General features: G+C 38.5%; 1 protein-coding gene and 1 non-coding gene across 2 annotated transcripts in view; both read left to right on the top strand.

The window, feature by feature from the left end:
- KIF5B (kinesin family member 5B) overlaps positions 1-3,188 on the top strand; it is a 49,385-nt gene extending 46,197 nt beyond the window's left edge. The window contains exon 26 of the mRNA XM_081796081.1: positions 368-3,188. The gene's annotated coding sequence lies outside the window, so the exon portion shown is untranslated. The remainder of the gene's footprint in view (positions 1-367) is intronic.
- Positions 3,189-13,114: 9,926 nt separating this feature from the next.
- LOC132660446 (U6 spliceosomal RNA) lies at positions 13,115-13,216 on the top strand. The gene has a single exon (XR_009601796.1). It is a non-coding gene; the product is annotated as a U6 spliceosomal RNA (small nuclear RNA).
- Positions 13,217-18,446: the final 5,230 nt, after the last annotated feature.

Raw genomic sequence — 18,446 nt, 5'->3', positions numbered from 1 at the left:
ATGATCCTTGGCTTAAAAATGTCATGGATATCGTCTACTCCCATTTTATTAACCATTTGTTTCTTTTTACAAAAAAATGTAATTCCTTCATTTGCTCATTCATAACTCTCTTGTGGAGAATAAAGGGCTGACTTTTTAAGCACTATACTGCTTATAAACTACCCTGTTTAAAACTTAAGTAAAAGGAAAAGGAATAAAATCATTTAATATTGCCAGTCTTTTTAATTTGGGGGGAAGTGGTCTAAGCCGTTGGTTAAAATGTTTTTAAACTATTGTGTATTTTATGAACTTACTTCCATCTTTTTCATGATTGTTTGGAAACAAGTTTTGTATAAATAAAAATATTTTGTTTTTCATCTATTTTCAGGCATTGAAAGTAATTGAATATGAAGAGGACATAATATCAAGCAGAGTCTTTCAGTGACTACCCCCTGGGAATTGTAGAATTATAACTTTTTTTTAATGTATAAATTATACCTGGCTTGTACAGCTGTTTCCTACCCACTCTTCTTGTAAACTCTGCTGCTTCCCAACACAACTAGAGTGCAATTTTGGCGTCTTAGGAGGGAAAAAAATGACAGTTTACAACTGTGGTCCTATTTATTACACAGTTTGTCTTTTGTGTCTTAAATTTAGTCTTCACTGTGCCAAGCTAACTGTACCATATAGGATTGTGCTTTTTGTACTTTTTTTGTGTGTGTGTTTATTTTTTAATCTCAGTTTAAGTTACCTAGCTGCTACTGCTTTTTATTTTGCTTTTCTTATTACGATGTCTTCCTTATTTAGGGAAAATGGAACATTTAGATTAAATGTCTTAAATTTTACCACTTAAAACACTACATGCCCACAAAATATATCCAGTCAGTACTGTACTTTAAAATCCCTTGAAATGATTTCAGAGTTAAAATTATTTGTATCGTCTCTGAAGTTTGCTTCTGAAAACTACTGTTTGAGCACTGAAACCTTAAAACTGCATAAGTAGGCATTTGAGACTGAGCAATGCTACTTAATTCTCTCATGAAATGTCTGTTGCTAAATTATCTTGAATAGAAATATTTTATATCAAAAGCAGTCTCACTTTAAGAAAGAGAGTTTGGAGACTCTTCCCAGTTCTGTAATCAATATGGCCTGATGGAATGAAAATACCCTGCTTCATTCTGGTGAGCCTGGCTAATATAAGAATTGGATAGATTAATTTATCATCTTAATATAGTGAAATGAATTAAGATACTACACGATCAAACAGCATTTTATATTGTTAGTGCTGTATCAATTATTCTAAATTTATAGCCTGTGAAAATTGAAAAAAAGTATGGAAGAACAGGACAAGTATATGGTGGACTTACAAACACGTTGATTAATTTTGGTCTGAAATCCTTGAGGTGTTTTTAATCTGTTAACACCAAGTCATACACTATAATTTATTTCTTGTTTAGTCTAGAAATAATAAATTGCAAGTCACTAATCCTCAAATTATTGTGTTGGCTATAGCCCCTAATTTTGTAATTAGTACTAAGTGTACCTGTTTTTGTCACTCTTCTCAGCTGATTAGGCGACGTCAAGTTTATTTTCAGAAGCTATAAAAGTAATAAGGAAAGAGGTTTCAATATTTGCTTCATCTGTGCGTGGGGTGACTACAGCTATATTAGCAGAAATTTGCAGAGGATGAGGATTTAAGGTTATTCAGTCAGTAAAGAAAGTTGGAGAGTTCTGTGTTAGGATCTGGCTGGCAGAATTAACTTTTTGAAAAAGTTTTATACACAGATATTTGTATTAAATTTGGAGCCATAGTCAGAAGACTCAGATCATAATTGGCTTATTTTTCTATTTAACTATTGTAATTTCCACTTTTATAATAGCTTTGATTTAAAAGATAAAGTTATTTATTTATTTTTTTAACAGTCAAAAATCCTTGCTGTTATAGTATGCGACCTTTAAAATGATTGTGTTGCTTTTGATCAAAGAAACACTCCAGAAATTGAGATGAAACCTTGGTGTGCAGCAAGATTGAAGTAATACAGTTAACTTTAAAAAAAAAAAAAAAAAAGTGCTATAGCCTATTTATGATGATAGTTTTCTAAATGGAGAAATATTTGGCTGCATTCACATAGACATTTATATTTTGTTTTCAAAAGAAAGCTTGCTTCTTTGGCAGTACTCTTAAATGAAGCAGATTTTTTTTTTCTCTTTTATCTGAACATGGTAGTTTCACTCTTGTTAGATGTATCACGGGTATTGGTGCTGTGTAACAAACAATTGTAACTAGCATGTGGTTCAGAATACACAATGTTAGGGTTTTTTAATATTGAAATGGTTCTTTTCTATTTATAATTTCAAACTTTCACAAAGTGTACAAAGAATTTCATAAATTAGTTTTCAGTGAACTCTATTTGCTACGGTAGGTCATTAAACAGCATTTACTCTTACAAATGAAAATTTCTGATCATCTGGAACATTGACGCTTATTTCAATTTGCGGTGTCTTTTTTTTTTTTTTTTTTTTTTTTTTTGACAATATCAAAGTTCCTCTGAATGGTATTGATAAATGGTTCAGAAGAGAAACTCAGTGAAATAAAAGAATAATATTTATTCATGGTGAGCAATTAAATTATTTGCCTAACTTAAACTACTATTTGTAACTTTCAATTTGATATGAGGTGACAGAAAAGAGTCTTGAGTATACCTGTGGAGTATGTGGGTTTATTTTCAGTGTTTGAAGATACACTCAAAGATCATTGGTTTGGGAAGACGCCATATAATTTTAAGTTAACCTGCATGCTGTAAATGTGTTTTATGTTTAAATAAAGAGGAAAATTTTTTTGAAATGTAATAACTTTCTTAAAACTTAGTTGATGAAGTATTAGGTTGATTTTATATGACTAAGAGGCCTTTTGTCTTGACAGAATAGTGACTAATGTGTCATTATATTCATGTATATTCTGTTTCCTAATGTATTACTTACTCTTTGGACAGTGGGTATTAAATATGTAGGCTGAAAACTTCAGAGCCAGAAATGAAATCAGTCTCACCCATGTTATTTTACTTTAGCCTACCTACATGGTTCTGTTCATCTGAGCCTGATTGTTTTATTAACCTGTGTAAGAAGTGTTTGTTTTTCAATGCTTACTCGGTGGTCCTCAGTGATCATTCAAACCTAGCTGGAGAAAACTAAAGAAAGACTGTTCTTAAGTTCTAGTGGTGATTTGGCTTTTTGTTGGGGGGGGGGGGTGTCGGGGTGTATAATATTAAATTCTTTAATAGAAATGTTTAATTACATATAAAAGCATACAGTAAATAATGAACGTCCAAGTACCTCAACAATTTTCAACTCAGGGCTAATTTTGTTTAATCCATAACCCCCACTCATGTGCCCCCTCCCCCATATATACATTAAAGCAATCCTGGATATATGCATTTCTTCATAAAATTTCAGTATATTATGCATATTAAAATACATGCTCGTTAAGCGGTGCCTGGTTGGTTCAGTCTGTTAAGCATCTGACTTGATACTGGCTCAGGTCGTGATCTCGCAGTCATGAGAACGAGCCCTGCATGGGGCTCTGGACTGAACGTGGAGCCTGCTTGGGATTCTCTCTCTTTGCCTCTCCCATTTTCCACACTCTCTCAAGTATATACTCCTTAAAACATACAATACCAGATACCATTATCACCAAAAAAACGAATAATTCCCTAAACAAATTCAATTTTATAAACAATTTGTTTGACTCAAGATCCAATTAAAATCCATATATTGCAGTAGCATCCACTTCATTTCTCTTTCTCATTTTTCCCCCTGTAATTAGTTTATAAGGAAAGCAGGTTCTTTGTTCGGTAGTTTACCAGATTTTGCTGTTCACATTCCTTTGATACTAACTCCTTGGTCCTTTATATTTCCTATAAATTTATCCTGGATCCACAGACTTCATCAGGTTTAGCTTTTCTGTTGAGAGAGGTGCAGCATTGCTTCATAGATGCTGTTATTCTTCCATCAGGTGGCACATAATGTCTGTTCTCTTCCTGGATTATTATTTGCCATTAATGATCAGTGCCTTTATCCACCAGTTATTAGGGGTTACAGAATAGCAGTAATATGTGATGATGCTTTCATTTGTTAGTTGCAGTAGAGAACTGCAGAGGAAAAACAGGATAAATGATTCCTTGCAAGTTTCAGAGTCAGTCATGTCACTACTATCTTCCAGTGGTGACCAGTAGTGCATTTTTTCCCTTGTTTTTGTTACTTGGTTTTCTTTTAAGTGTGCTCTGTGAGCCTCCAAATCATTTTTCCCTTCTGTGGAGGAATTGAAATGGAAACCGATTCTTACGTATTCTCTCCCACACTGGACACTGGTACAGTGTGTCTTAGGGACTCCACTGTGCTAGCCACTTCTGTCGCATTTATTTCGATAAGCTTAAAGGTGTTGATCTATGTTCTGTGGAGTGACCAGATGTCCAGAACTCTCAAATTTGACAGAGGTCAGGAGAGTTAACATGGCCCTGGAGCAAAATTGTACATGAATGTTGTCTGCTACATATGAATGTGAACTGCTTATAATCTGAAAGGAGCACGTTATATACTGTTTTGGCCAGTGGGTGTGGGAAGGGAGGGCACAGCAGTTTCAAAGGCTTCTGTTTGGCCTCTGGGATAGCCTGTGTCCTACAGGCCAAAGATGCATGTGGGGCGCCCTGCCATTTATTATGTCAATTCTGGTTACACATGGAGAGATAAGGAAATGACCTATAAGCTGAGTCCACAGTATATACAATTTTTTTAAAAACAATTCTATACATTACCCAGTGCTCATCATGATAAGTGTACTCGTTAATCCCATCACCTCTTTCATCTGTCCCCCACCCACCTCCCCTCTGGTAACCATCTGTTTCTTCTCTGTAGTTAAGAGTTTGTTTTCTTGGTTTGTCTCTCTTGCTCTTTTTTATTTTTCCTTGGTTTGTTTTGTTTCTTAAGGTCCACATATGAGTGAAATCATATGATATTGTCTTTCTCTGATTTTGCTTAGCATTATGCTCTGTAGCTCCATCCATGTTGCAAATGGCAAGATTTCATTCTTTTTTATGGCTGAATAATATACTTTTATATATATGTGCCACATCTTTATCCATTCACCTATCATTGGACACTCGGGCTGCTTTCATAATGTGAGCATTGTAAATAATGCTGCGGTAAACACAGGGATGCATGTATCCCTTTGAATTAATGTTTTTGTGTTTTGGAAGTAAATACCCAGTTAGTGCAATTGCTGATCATAGGACAGTTCTATTTTTAACTTTTTGAGGAACCTCCATACTGTCTTCCAGAGTGGCTGTAATAGTTTGCATTCCCATGAACCATGCAAGAGGGTTCCTTTGTCTCCACATTCCCACCAATACCTGTTGCTTGTGTTTTTTATTTTAGCCATCCTGACAGGTGTGAGATGATATCTCATGGTGGCTTTGATTTGCATTTTCCTTGATGATGAATGATGTTGAGCAAATTTTCATGTGTTGTCTGTTGGCCATAGGAGTCTTTGGAGAAATGTCTGTTCATTTCTTCCACCCATTTTTTTATTTGGATTTTTTGTTTTTTGAGTATTGCATTGTATCAGTTCTTTATAGATACTGGTTATCAGATACGTCGTTTACAAATATCTTCTTCCATTCAGTAGATCGTCTTATAGTTTTGTTGACTATTTTCTTTGCTGTGCAGAAGCTTTTTATTTTGGTGTAGTTGCCAATAGTTTATTTTTGTTTTTGTTTCCCTTGCCTCAGGAGACATATCTAGAAAGATGTTGCTACAGCCGATGTCAGAAAAATCACTGAGGATTTCTCTCTAGGATTTTTATGGTTTCCTGTCTCACATTTACATTCTTAATCCATTTTGAGTTTATTTTTGTGTCCAGTTTCATTCTTTTGCATGTAACTGCAATTTTCCCAACTCCCATTTGTTGAAGAGACTGTCTTTTTCCTATTGCATACCTCTTTGTTGAAGATTAATTGACCATATAATTGTGGGTTTATTTCTGGGTTTTCTATTTTGTTCCATTGATCTGTGCATCTGTTTTTGTGCCAGTACCATACTCTTTTGATTACTGCAGCTTTGTAATATAATTTGAAGTCTGGAATTGTGTTACTAACAGTTTTGTTTTTTCAAGATTGCTTTGGCTATTCAAGGTCTTTTGTGGTTCCATACAAATTTCAGGATTATTCTACCTCTGTGAAGAATCCTGTTGGCATTTTGATAGTGATTGCATTACATTTGTAGATTGCTTTGGGTAGCATAGATATAACAATACTTGTTCTTCCAGTCCATGAATGTATGCAGTATAAGAGCACTTAACACATACATTTATAATTAGATCAACACTGGTGTTTATTACTGTGCCTGTACGTGTTCTCCTCCCCCTCTCCCCACCATGATGATGCTTCAGACCCCTGAGTGTCAGTGCCAACCCAGACTGTGTCCAACAGCCTCCCCTCAAAACATTGGATATATCTATCCCTCTCTCCAGTGTACAGTTCTAAGTAAATGGCCAGAATTCCGTTTGGGGTCAGATAGGGAATTGTTTTAGTCTGTGCATGCTGTGTTGTTGCCAGGTCCTTCCTCCTGGGTACCAAACCTGTTCGTTTTGTGTTCTGGGTTGAAAAACTGGCTTGGGTTAACTGGGAAAGGTATTGTGGCTTTATTAGGGCAACTGCCCTTAGCTTCCTTGTTGTCTTCCATCATTAATATTCTGATGGTAAAAACTGAATAGTATCCTTATTTGCTGCCCATATATGTTGCCCTTAGACATACTGTGTTCTATTAGCCATATCCATAATTGTGAATCCAGGCCTCTAAGCTGCCAGGTCAGCCCTGCTACACAGTATGATAATTATATCCTTCTGTCTTCTGGTAGTTAGGTATCACCATCTGGTCTTTATATTGGAGAGGGTAGGGAGAATTTTGTCATCTCCACCGCTATCAGTAATTCTAGTGGGGTTTTGTTTTGTTTTGTTTTTTGTTTTTTGTTTTTTGGGGTTTTTTTTTTTAGCTTTTTTAATGTTTATTTTTGAGAGAAAGAGCATGCACGCAAGCAGGGGAAGAGTAAGAGAGAGGGAGACAGAGGTTCCAAGGCAGGCTCCATGCTGACAGCAGAGCCCCTGTGGGGCTCATACTCCCCAAACCACAAGATCATGACCTAAGCCAAAGTAGGAGGGCTCAACCAACTGAGCCACCCAGCCACCCCAGTGAATCTTGTTCTATAACAGCCTCATTTACCATCAGGCATCGGGCCCTACCATACAGAAGAAAGTCACCGCTGAACTTTTTACCTTAACCAAGTGATCACCAATGATACATGTGGATATCCTGTACCCTTGATATGTAATGAGAGCACTTTCCTGTTATTCTCCGCCAAAACTCCTAACCCCAATCTGATCATGAGAAAAACATCAAACCAAATAGAAGATCATTCTACAGAATGCCTGACTGGTACTTTTCCAAAGTGTCAAGGTCATGAAAAACAAGGAAAGACAAACTCACAAATCACAGGAGACTATGGATTCTTGACAACCAAATGCAGTATGGTATCCTAGATTGGATCCTGGAACAAAAAGTCATCAGTGGAAAACCTGGTGAATAAGTAACGTATCACTTAGTTTCTTAATTTTGAAGCATTGGTGATGAAAGATGTTAACATCGGGAGAAACTGAGTAAAGGGTATAAGGGAATTCCCTATATTACTTTACAACTTTGTAAATCTAAGATTATTCCAAGAGAAAAGGTTTAATAATTTATAAAGCAGTAAGAAACAGAGATACAGCAGTAACATTCTGGAAACTAAAGCAGACTCCAGAAACCTGACATTGAAGTCAACAGAGAAAAGATTACTAAGAAGCAGCCCAATATCTCGCCTCCTGTAGAACTCCCAAATGTTCATGAATATGACATCAGGTACCAGTAGAAGGAGCTTGAATATAGGATGCGTTGAAAGTATTTAGGACTTTCAGTTTGATCCCCAGATGGGCTCTTCAATACTATACAGCTTGGAAACAGCATCCCAGCATAAGCCTGTGTGTTTATTTAGAGGGGTGAAACAAGGTCTCTATACTAGGAAACACCACAAAGAGTTGAGGGGAGGGTAACATACTGAAAACAAAGAGTAAGGAGCATGACAATTAACAATTTATTGCCTCTTATCCCCAAACTCACCCTTCATTGCTAATAGAAGTTGAATTGTGCTCCTCCCCCTGCCCGCCCAAATTCCTATAATAAAGTCCTAACCCCTAGTACCTTAGAATGTGACCTTACTTGAAGATGGGGGTCTTTTCAGAGGTAATCAAGTTAAAGGTCACCAGAGTAGCTCTAACCCAATATGGCTGGGGTCCTTGTAAAAGACAAATTTGATACACAGGGAAGATGATGTGAGGAGACATGGGGAACAGCGATCTACAAGCCAAGGAGAGGTCTGGCACAGATTCCTCCCTAAGCCCTTAGAAGTCAACCCTGCCAACACCCTGATTTTGAACTTCCAGCCTCCACAGCTGTGAGACCATAAGTTTCTGTGAAGTTAACTAGGCTGTGGTACTTGATTACGGCAGCCCTAGCAAACTACTACAATTGGCTACACTACAATATTGAGTTGGACCCTCAAGCATTTTTCCTTTTCTCATTTCTTAGCTGGCATGCTTTCATTTGCTTTTCTTGTTAACACTATCCAGTTTTTAGTGGTGTGTTTGTGGTTTTGGATGGAGACATCCAGTGGCTCTCAACCCCAGGGTACAAAGTCTCTAAGCGAGCTTGCAGCCCTGCAGCATGTGACCACCTCTCTGGATGGCAAATAGACTTCCAAAGTCCTGACTCCCTCTGAGCCTACCCTTCAGCCTCGTGGAGAGGCATTTCCTGCTCACCTGTACTCTGGAGGGATGTGCTAGCCTCAACCCTGTTGTATCCCAGTGAGGTGTTTCCTTTTTCCCAGTTCCAGTCATGGTTCCCCGCTTGCCAACCTTGGCCTGACTGCAACCCAGAGGGATGGTTCTTGCTTGCCTGGTGACTGTGGTCCAGTTCTAGCCTGAGAACCCTAGCAAACTTCACCATTCAGTGGGCTGCAATCACCTTCACCAATTAAATCTGAATCCCAGACATGGGGAAAGGGGGCCCCCTTCTAAGTTTGTTCCATTCTTGGGTACTTTCCCTTAGCCCTAGACTGTTCTTTAAAGTTCTCTGTACCCAAACCCATGGGGGAGGGGAAGGAAAAAAAAGAGGTTAGAGTGGAAGAGAGCCAAAGCATAAGAGACTCTTAAAAACTGAGAACAAACTGAGGGTTGATGGGGGGGGTGGGAGGGAGGAGAGGGCGGGTGATGGGTATTGAGGAGGGCACCTTTTGGGATGAGCACTTGGTCTTGTATGGAAACCAATTTGACAATAAACTTCATATATTGGAAAAAAATAAAAATAAAAGTTATCTGTACCCATTTATACTTAATCCCCTTGGACCATGACTGATACAGAGAGTGATATGAAAGTTTATAATGTGAGTATTTAGAACCTCAGCCCTTTATTCCCTCACTTGGCTACCTGAATGCTGGGAGCCAGGCTTAGACTCTCCATCCAGGAGATTAGAAGATTGCTCTGTGAGAGTGGCCAAAATGAACAAATCAGGAGACTACAGATGCTGGAGAGGATGTGGAGAAACGGGAACCCTCTTGCACTGTTGGTGGGAATGCAAACTGGTACGGCCACTCTGGAAAACAGTGTGGAGGTTCCCCCCCAAATTAAAAATAGACCTACCCTATGACCCAGCAATAGCACTGCTAGGAATTTACCCAAGGGATACAGGAGTACTGATGCATAGGGGCACTTGTACCCCAATGTTTATAGCAGCACACTCAACAATAGCCAAATTATGGAAAGAGCTTAAATGTCCATCAACTGATGAATGGATAAAGAAATTGTGGTTTATATACACAATGGAATACTACATGGCAATGAGAAAGAATGAAATATGGCCTTTTGTAGCAACGTGGATGGAACTGGAGAGTGTGATGCTAAGTGAAATAAGCCATACAGAGAAAGACAGATACCATATGGTTTCACTCTTATGTGGATCCTGAGAAACTTAACAGAAACCCATGGGGGAGGGGAAGGAAAAAAAAAAAAAAAAGAGGTTAGAGTGGGAGAGAGCCAAAGCATAAGAGACTGTTAAAAACTGAGAACAAACTGAGGGTTGATGGGGGGTGGGAGGGAGGGGAGGGCGGGGGATGGGTATGGAGGAGGGCACCTTTTGGGATGAGCACTGGGTGTTGTATGGAAACCAATCTGACAATAAATTTCATATATTGAAAAAAAAAAAAAAAGAAGATTGCTCTGTGAAAAATCTGACAGCCAATACTGGGGGCACCCAAGGAAGCAATTTCAGAAATGCAGGCAAATACTATTCATACGAACCAATTGCTTCCAGTCAGCTTCTTTGCGTCCCCATCTTAAATATGTACAGTCAAGGATCATCAGACATTTGAGGAAAGCCCTTATAAGGTGAAAGAATCAAAACAAACAGAATTTTAAAAAAATATATTATGACAGGGAGGGAGGCAAACTATAATAAGAGACTCAAATACTGAGAACAAACAGGGTTGATGGAGGGTGGGAGAGAGGGGAAAGTGGGTGATGGGCATTGAGGAGAGCACCTGTTGGCATGAGCACTGGGTGTTGAATGGAAACCAATTTGACAATAAATTATATTTAATTAAAATAAAAATAAATATTATGACAAAGAGTGGCTCTATGAAGGGAGAAGAGAATATTTTATTTTATTTTTTTTTTTTTCAACGTTTTTTTATTTATTTTTGGGACAGAGAGAGACAGAGCATGAACAGGGGAGGGGCAGAGAGAGAGGGAGACACAGAATCGGAAACAGGCTCCAGGCTCCGAGCCATCAGCCCAGAGCCCGACGCGGGGCTCGAACTCACAGACCGCGAGATCGTGACCTGGCTGAAGTCGGACGCTTAACCGACTGCGCCACCCAGGCGCCCCGAGAAGAGAATATTTTAAAGAAATGCCACTAATATTCTCAGGTTTTAAAATAGTAAAAAAGTTTGTCTCCACTAAAAAAGAAATTAAAAACCAAGGGACCATAAAAAAGAAATATTCAGAAAACAAAATATCTTGAAAATAGAAATGAAGGGGCACATGGGTGGCTCAGTCGGTTAAGGTCATGATCTCACGGTTTGTGGGTTCGAGCCCCATATTAGGCTCTGTGCTGACAGCTCAGAGCCTGGAGCCTGCTTGGGATTCTGTGTGTCCCTCTCTCTCTGCCCCTCCTCCACTCATGCTCTGTCTCTCAAAAATAAATAAAAATGTTTAAAAAAATAAAAGAGGGGTGCCTGGGTGGCTCAGTTGGTTAAACGTCCGACTTCGGCTCAGGTCATGATCTCACAGTCCGTGAGTTCAAGCCCCGCATCGGGCTCTGTGCTGACAGCTCAGAGCCTGGAGCCTGCTTCAGATTCTGTGTCTCCCTCTCTCTCTGCCCCTCCCCTGCTCATGCTCTGTCTCTCTCTGTCTCAAAAATAAATAAATAAATAACATTTTTAAAAAATTAAAAAAGAAAATAGAAAATAGAAGTGAAAAACTCAATAGAAGGGTTAGAAGATGAAGTTGAGGAAACTGCTACCAAAACAGTACCCAAAAATGTTGGAAAATAGGGGGAAAAAAGAAATTAGAAGACTAGAACAAAAAGATCCACATGGGAATAATTAAACATCCCACAAAGATAGAACAGAGGAAATAATCAATGAAATAATTCAAGAAAGTTTAACGAAAGGTCATCAGTTTCTAATGTACAGCACAATGGGTAAAAATAGACCCACACTAAGGTACATCATTGTTATATCTCAGTACAAAGAAGACCTTAAAAAAACAACAGATTTCATACAAAGGGCTGAGAATCTGAATGCATCAACCAACACTGGAAATTATAAGAAAATGTATTACTACCGTCAAAATTCTCAGGGAAAATGATCTCAATTCATATAAAGGAAGTAAAAGGTTTCCAGACACACAAGTTCTCAAAATTTTACTTCTTAGAACCCTTTACCGGGAAACTATTGCTAACCAAAATGAGGGATTAAACTAAGAAAGAAGGTGTGGGACATGCAAAAGAAGGGTTCAACAAAAGAAGGGAATCATCAAGGTGACACATAAAGAGCAACCAGTCCAGATTAGGGCCAGTTAGAAAGCTACCAGAGATATGTTTCCAAAATAAAACAGATTAATTGATGCGTTTAAAGATTTGGAGAGGAAATTTATATAACTGAAGAGTAAGGTTAACCAAATGATTGGTACATAGAACCATGAAAGAAGGTAAATTACTGATTCAAAAAGGAACCCTAAGTGAGAAAGGAAAAATTGCCATAATATTTAACATGGCTCAGCTGTGAGTGGCATATTTCATTGTCACAGTATATAAACACTGATTATTAAATTCATAAACATGAATTATTAAATTCATGATATGACCTTATTGAGAAGAAGAGGGGTTAAGGGTGTGGTGTGTATGTGTGTGTGGGGGCGTGGGGTGTGTTTGTGTATGTGGGGTGTGTGGGGGGTGTGGGGAGTGTGGGGTGGGTGGGAGGGGTGTATTTGTGTGTGGTGGGAGGGGTGTGCGTGTGTGTGTGTGTGTGTGTGTGTGTGTGTGTAGTAATGAAAAGGGTTCATTCTTCACCTTCCATAGTGATAACTGATGATGCTTAACCATGAATAATCAAGAAGTAGCAGGGATTTGGAGATGAAAAAAAATGAAAAAGGCTGCTTCTGGAGAGTGGGAAAGAGGTGAGGTGGGGCAGGGGACCACTTTTTAGTTTTGTTTATTTTGATTGGGGGGGAAACCACTGTTTTTGAAACAAGTTTTCTACAGCACGTTTGACTTTTCAGGGCTCAGCTCTGTATTCTGTCATCAACAGCTCTGCTGTGAAGATGGCTTTGGATGCTAGCCCCAGGTTCTTGACCTAACAGACTTTAACTTGTTCATTTGTAGAACAAAGAATTGTCATTTGAAAACCACAAGGTGACTCTTAGATCTCTTGTTGCTCTATAATTCTTTGATGCCAACTAACCTTTCCTGGAGATATAAATATAGCAACTATATGTGCTTCAGCAGCACATATACTAAAAATTGGAATAATACAGACAAGATGGACATGACCCCTGTGTAAAGATGACATGCAAATTCGAAGCATTCCGTATTTTTAAGTAAAATGTTTGTCTGAGTTCAAATATATATATAAGATAAATATATATATCTCACATCTGAAGGGTTCATTTTAAATTAAGCCTTTATAATCACTGACGATGTGTAAAAACAAATCCACAAGTTCTCTGAAATGAAAAGTTATTGAAATTACTTCTTTATGAAATAAATGTTTCTAAAGTTTGAAAATTTAGAAGGGAATTTTTTTAAATTGTGGTAAAATGCACATAAAATAAAATTTACCATTTTAATAATTGTTAAGTGTACAATTCAGTAGTGTTGGAAAAGAAGTGCTTTCTAAAGAAAAATGTACACGGATATTAGCTCAGGACTAGAATTATTTGTGTCATGATCTATACCAGAATATTTATTTAATGCTCTTCATATTAGCTTAATGAATTAATGTTAACATTACGAACTTTCAAATGTGTCCACTGAAGCTAAGATTAGAACCTATGACAACTATTTAAAATATCCAAGAAATTAATTCATTTTTTCACCCACTTAACAGTTGACAGCCATTTGAAATAAAAAATAAAGTAGCGTAACTAAATCTAAGCAATCCCAAATAAATGCTCATTGTTTCTGGAGAGATAGACAAGACATCACCAGTGTGAGCTACAGAAAACACCCACATTAACATCTTGGATATATTATTTTCTCGCTGAATAAAAAGTTAGGCACACAGCTTTTCTATACAATAACTGGAATTGTGCACAGTCCCCCTCCACACTGCTCTGAAAATGAACTTTTGTTTTATGCAGATGTAGGCGAGTTAGAATGAACAAAAGGCACACATTTGAAGGCTGAGAACATTCAACTGAAAAGGAAAAACAGATTTTTCTCTCATTAGACAGGACACCAGATGCAAATGGTTTATGGATTGTTTTCCAGTGGGCAGGTTAGAGGCAGACCAGAGGTCTTCGAACTGTCCTATCTTTGACAGTGGCTGTCCACCAGCAAGTGTTTTCTAACTGCTCCCGCCAAGGTTCCCAACGTGGCCTATCTGAAAGAATACACAGGAACAAGCCTGGTCTCCTTTCTGGTCTCCTCTGGCCCAGTATCTGTGTCCAGGACCAACTTCTTCCTATACCCAGTATTGCAATACCTTGCTCATTTTGGGGTCTGAGTAACTTGCTAGAGGATTGAGCTCAACAGAGAGCTGATGGGACTGGAAAACTGCAGCAGACCCTTGAACTTTTATGGGAGAAGAAGCATGTATAATCCTTCTCAAGAAGGCTGATGGAAAGATGCTTGGTTACCAGGAATGTGGAGGTCAGATCCCTGAGCCTGGACGCAGAGGCAACCGTGAGCCCTTCCTACCCCATCCTCCACACACGTGCTCCAAAAGTCTAAGTTCACTCTGACATCTGACAATAACTCCACTGAGAACTAGGAAGCCAGAAAAGTGTGCTGTGTCTTTCCTTGGCCACTGCTAGTGGTCACGGTCCAGAATGATCACACCCTCTACTCCGCCCAATTCAAGCTTTCTTCTCCACATTTCTTGATCCATCCCTTAAACACTGATGTTCCCATTGCTCTTCTGGCAATGCATGGATTCTGTTACGGGCTTTCATGGTTCTAATGCAACCATTATCTATATGTCGATAAATCCAAAATCTGCTTCTCTAACCCTAAGCTCTCCCTTAAATTTCTAACTCATATGTCAACAGCAGGCAGGCCATATACACTTGAAGACCTCACAGGCACTAAAAATCCCCCAAGCATTATGTGTGTAAATAAACTCCACAATCTCTTAGTTGAAATCCTTGGGGACAAACATTTTATGGAATTTTGAGTTTCACGAATTTAGAAAAGATAATAATACACAGTATATAAATACCACCACCAGTGAGGTCTAGACCAGTATCTTATAATCAGTTTTTTTCTTCAGCAAAATGTACCACTACTCCCATTAAGCGGAATTTACAAAGGCTAAAAGTAGTCTTATGTCAGCAGAGGTTACATTTTGTTATCAAATGAGTTTGCACCAAATTTACTAAAAACTTCAGAGCTTTTCAGATGTTGGAATTGTGAATAAGTGATTCAACCTTATTTGTTCCATATATGATATTAAAGGGCTAATGTCCCTAATATACACAGAGCCCTTAGAAATCAATAAGTAAAACAAAGATGAAACCTAAAAGGAAACTGGATGAAGGACACAAGTAGACTATTTAAAGACAATATTTTTAAAATGTTTGACCATACTAAGTATAAGCTGCAAAGATATGAAACCTGAAATAGTAAATTATTTTCTGCTTATCAGATAAGCAGAGACAAAAAATAAATAACTTAGCAGGGAACCTGGGTGGCTCAGTCAGTTAAGTGTCCAACTCTTGGTTTCAGCTCAGGTGATGATCTCACAGTTCATGGAATCAAGCTCCACGTCAGGCTCTGTGCTGACAGCATGCAGCCTGCATGGGATTCTCTCTCCCCTTCTCTTTGTCCCTCCCCTGCTCATGCTTTCTCTCTCAAAATAAATAAATAAACATTAAAAAAAATAATTTAGCAAAGGTAGAGAAACAGGCACTTACATATACTATTAGTGAGCTTATATTTGTAAAAGCCTTAGAATAGTTGCCTAGCACATAGAAAGCTTTACATAAGCACTTATTAAATAAATATTGGTAGACATTTTTATTGGTAAAAACTTTTGGGAAGACAAGTTTTCAATAATTGATATTTATTAAAATTTTAAATGTGTATATGCTGATATCCAGTACCTCCAGTTCTAAGAATTTATTCCACCAAAAGACTCAAACAAATATATTTTACATAGAAAGATGTTCATCAAATCACTGTAATCATGAAATTTGGAAACATCATTTCCCTAGGGGAAGAAGAGAATATCTTCCTGGGGCTCACATTTAGGAGTAGAAAAGCTTTTCCTAGAAGCTTCCCAGTACACTTTTCTCTTGTCTCATTGGACATTTCTGGAGTCCATGAACATTCCCATACCAATCCACAGCAAAGAGAATGGCATTCTTCCAGGCCAGTGGTTCTCAAACTTTTTTATCTTGGGACCAACCCAGATGCTCAAAAAAATTTATCTCCCCTGGTCGCGCTCTCTCCCAAACAAAAAATTAAAAAGAAAATAGCAACAATAAACCCGTTAAATGTTAATATAAGTTAGCATAGTTATATTTTCCAAAGCAAAAGCATTTTTTTAATGTTCATTTTTGAGAGAAAGACAGAGCATGAGAGGGGAGGGGCAGAGAGATAGGGACACACAGAATCTGAAGCAGACTCCAGGCTCTGAGCCGTACACAGAGCCCGACACAGAGCCTAGACCCATGAACTGTGAGACTATGACCTGAGCCCAAAATCGAGAGCCAGATGCTTAACCGACTGAGCCAACCAGGCACCCCCAAAGCAAAAGCATTGTTAAAATAAAAATTGTCAGTATTTAAGGTGTACAACAGGATGATTTGACATACATATAAGTGGTGAAATGATTACTACAATCAAGGTAATTAATAAACTTGTCCTCTCATAGTTACCATTTGTGTGTGTGATGAGAGCACCTGAAATCTATTCTCTCAGCAAATTTCCAGTATTCAAGACAATATTATTAACTGCAGTCATCATGCTGTATGTTAGATCTCTAGACTTATCCTACATACCTGCAACCTTGTACCCTTTGGCCAACATCTCCCCATTTCTCTTACCTCTAGGCCCTAGAAACCACCTCTCTACTCTCTGCTTCTATGTATTTGCCTCTTTTAGAGTCAACATACAAATGAGATCATGCAGGAGGTTTTTTTTTTGTTGTTGTTATTGTTTGTTTTTGTTTTGTTTTGTTTTTGTTTCTTCTGTGTCTGGATTATTTCACTTGGCATAGTGTCCTCCAAGTTCATACATGTTGTCACAGGTGGCAGGATTTCCTTCTTTTTTAAGGCTGAATAATATTCCATTGTATGTACATATCACCATTTCTTTATCAATTCATCTGTCAATAAACACTGAGGTTGTTTCCATATCTTGGCTTTTGTGAATAATGCTGCATGAACATGGGAGTGCAGGTATCTCTTTGAAATGACAATTTCATTTTGTGTGTGGGGGAGGCCGGGGGTGGGTGGGTTATACCCAGAAGAGGGATTTCTGGATCATATGGTAGTTGCTTTTAGCCATATAGTAAACATATTTGATGAGAACAGTGGCCTTGCTTTCCATCTTTGCAAAGCACCTTAATATTTGGTTTAGTATAAGACAGCTCGATTCTCATACATGCTTTTGTATTCATTCAATCTGTTGGAATCTATTAGTAGTAGTGTTTTTTTTTTTAAATGTATATTTATTTTTGAGAGAGAGAGGAAGACAGAGAGGAGAGAGAGGGAGACAGAGGATCTGAAGCAGGCTCTGTTCTGACAGCAGAAAGCCTGATGTAGGGCTCCAACTCACAAATTGTGAGATCATGAGATGAACTGAAGTCAGACTCTTAACCGATTGAGTCACCCAGACGCCTCAGTAGAAGTATTTTTTAAAAATCCAGGCTCATTCAGGGGCACCTGGGTGACAGCTCAGAGCCTGGAGCCTGCCTCAAATTCTGTGTCTCCCTCTGCCCATCCCCCCACTTGCACTCTCTCTCTCTCTCTCTCTCTCTCTCTCTGTCTCTCTCTGTCTTTCTCTCAAAAATAAATAAACATTAAAAATAAATAAATAAGAATCCAGGCTCATTCAGGTATGTAGCCGGAAATGGGAGAAACTCACAGACCCTCGAAAAGGATCTCAGAAACCCCAGGGACTCTGGCTGCATTTTAGGAAGCTCTCCCCTGAAGGGAGGCCCACCCCTGGAGAAGGGGGTAGATCACTAGGGCCTAGGGCTGTTAGGAGAATGGGTGGATATGTAAACTAAGTCACACTGTGTTGGGAAGGAGAGAGGAGAAAATAGATTCTGTCAGGAAGAGGAGACGACAACCAGCCACGCCCCTCTACAAACTTTTCTCCAGAACACATCGAGAACAAGGTTTGGTTGTTTCTGTTTCCCAATTGTGGTTAAATACGCACAACATGCACTTTTCCATTTTAACCATTTTTAAGCATACAGGCATCAAGTACACTCCCACTGTTGTGCAACTGTCCCCACCACCCATCCACAGAACTCTTCATCTTGCAAAACTGAAACTCTGTCCCCATTAAGCAACCCTCCATTCCCCGTTTCCCCTGGCACCTGACAGCCACCACTCCACTTTTTGTCTCTAAGAGTTTCATGACTCTGAGTACCTCG

Source organism: Panthera onca, chromosome B4 (genome assembly GCF_046562875.1).
Source record: "Panthera onca isolate mPanOnc1 chromosome B4, mPanOnc1 haplotype 2, whole genome shotgun sequence".
Lineage (NCBI taxonomy): Eukaryota > Metazoa > Chordata > Mammalia > Carnivora > Felidae > Panthera > Panthera onca.
The sequence above is the reverse complement of the archived record's forward strand: the minus strand, read 5'-3'. Positions and strand labels throughout refer to the sequence as shown.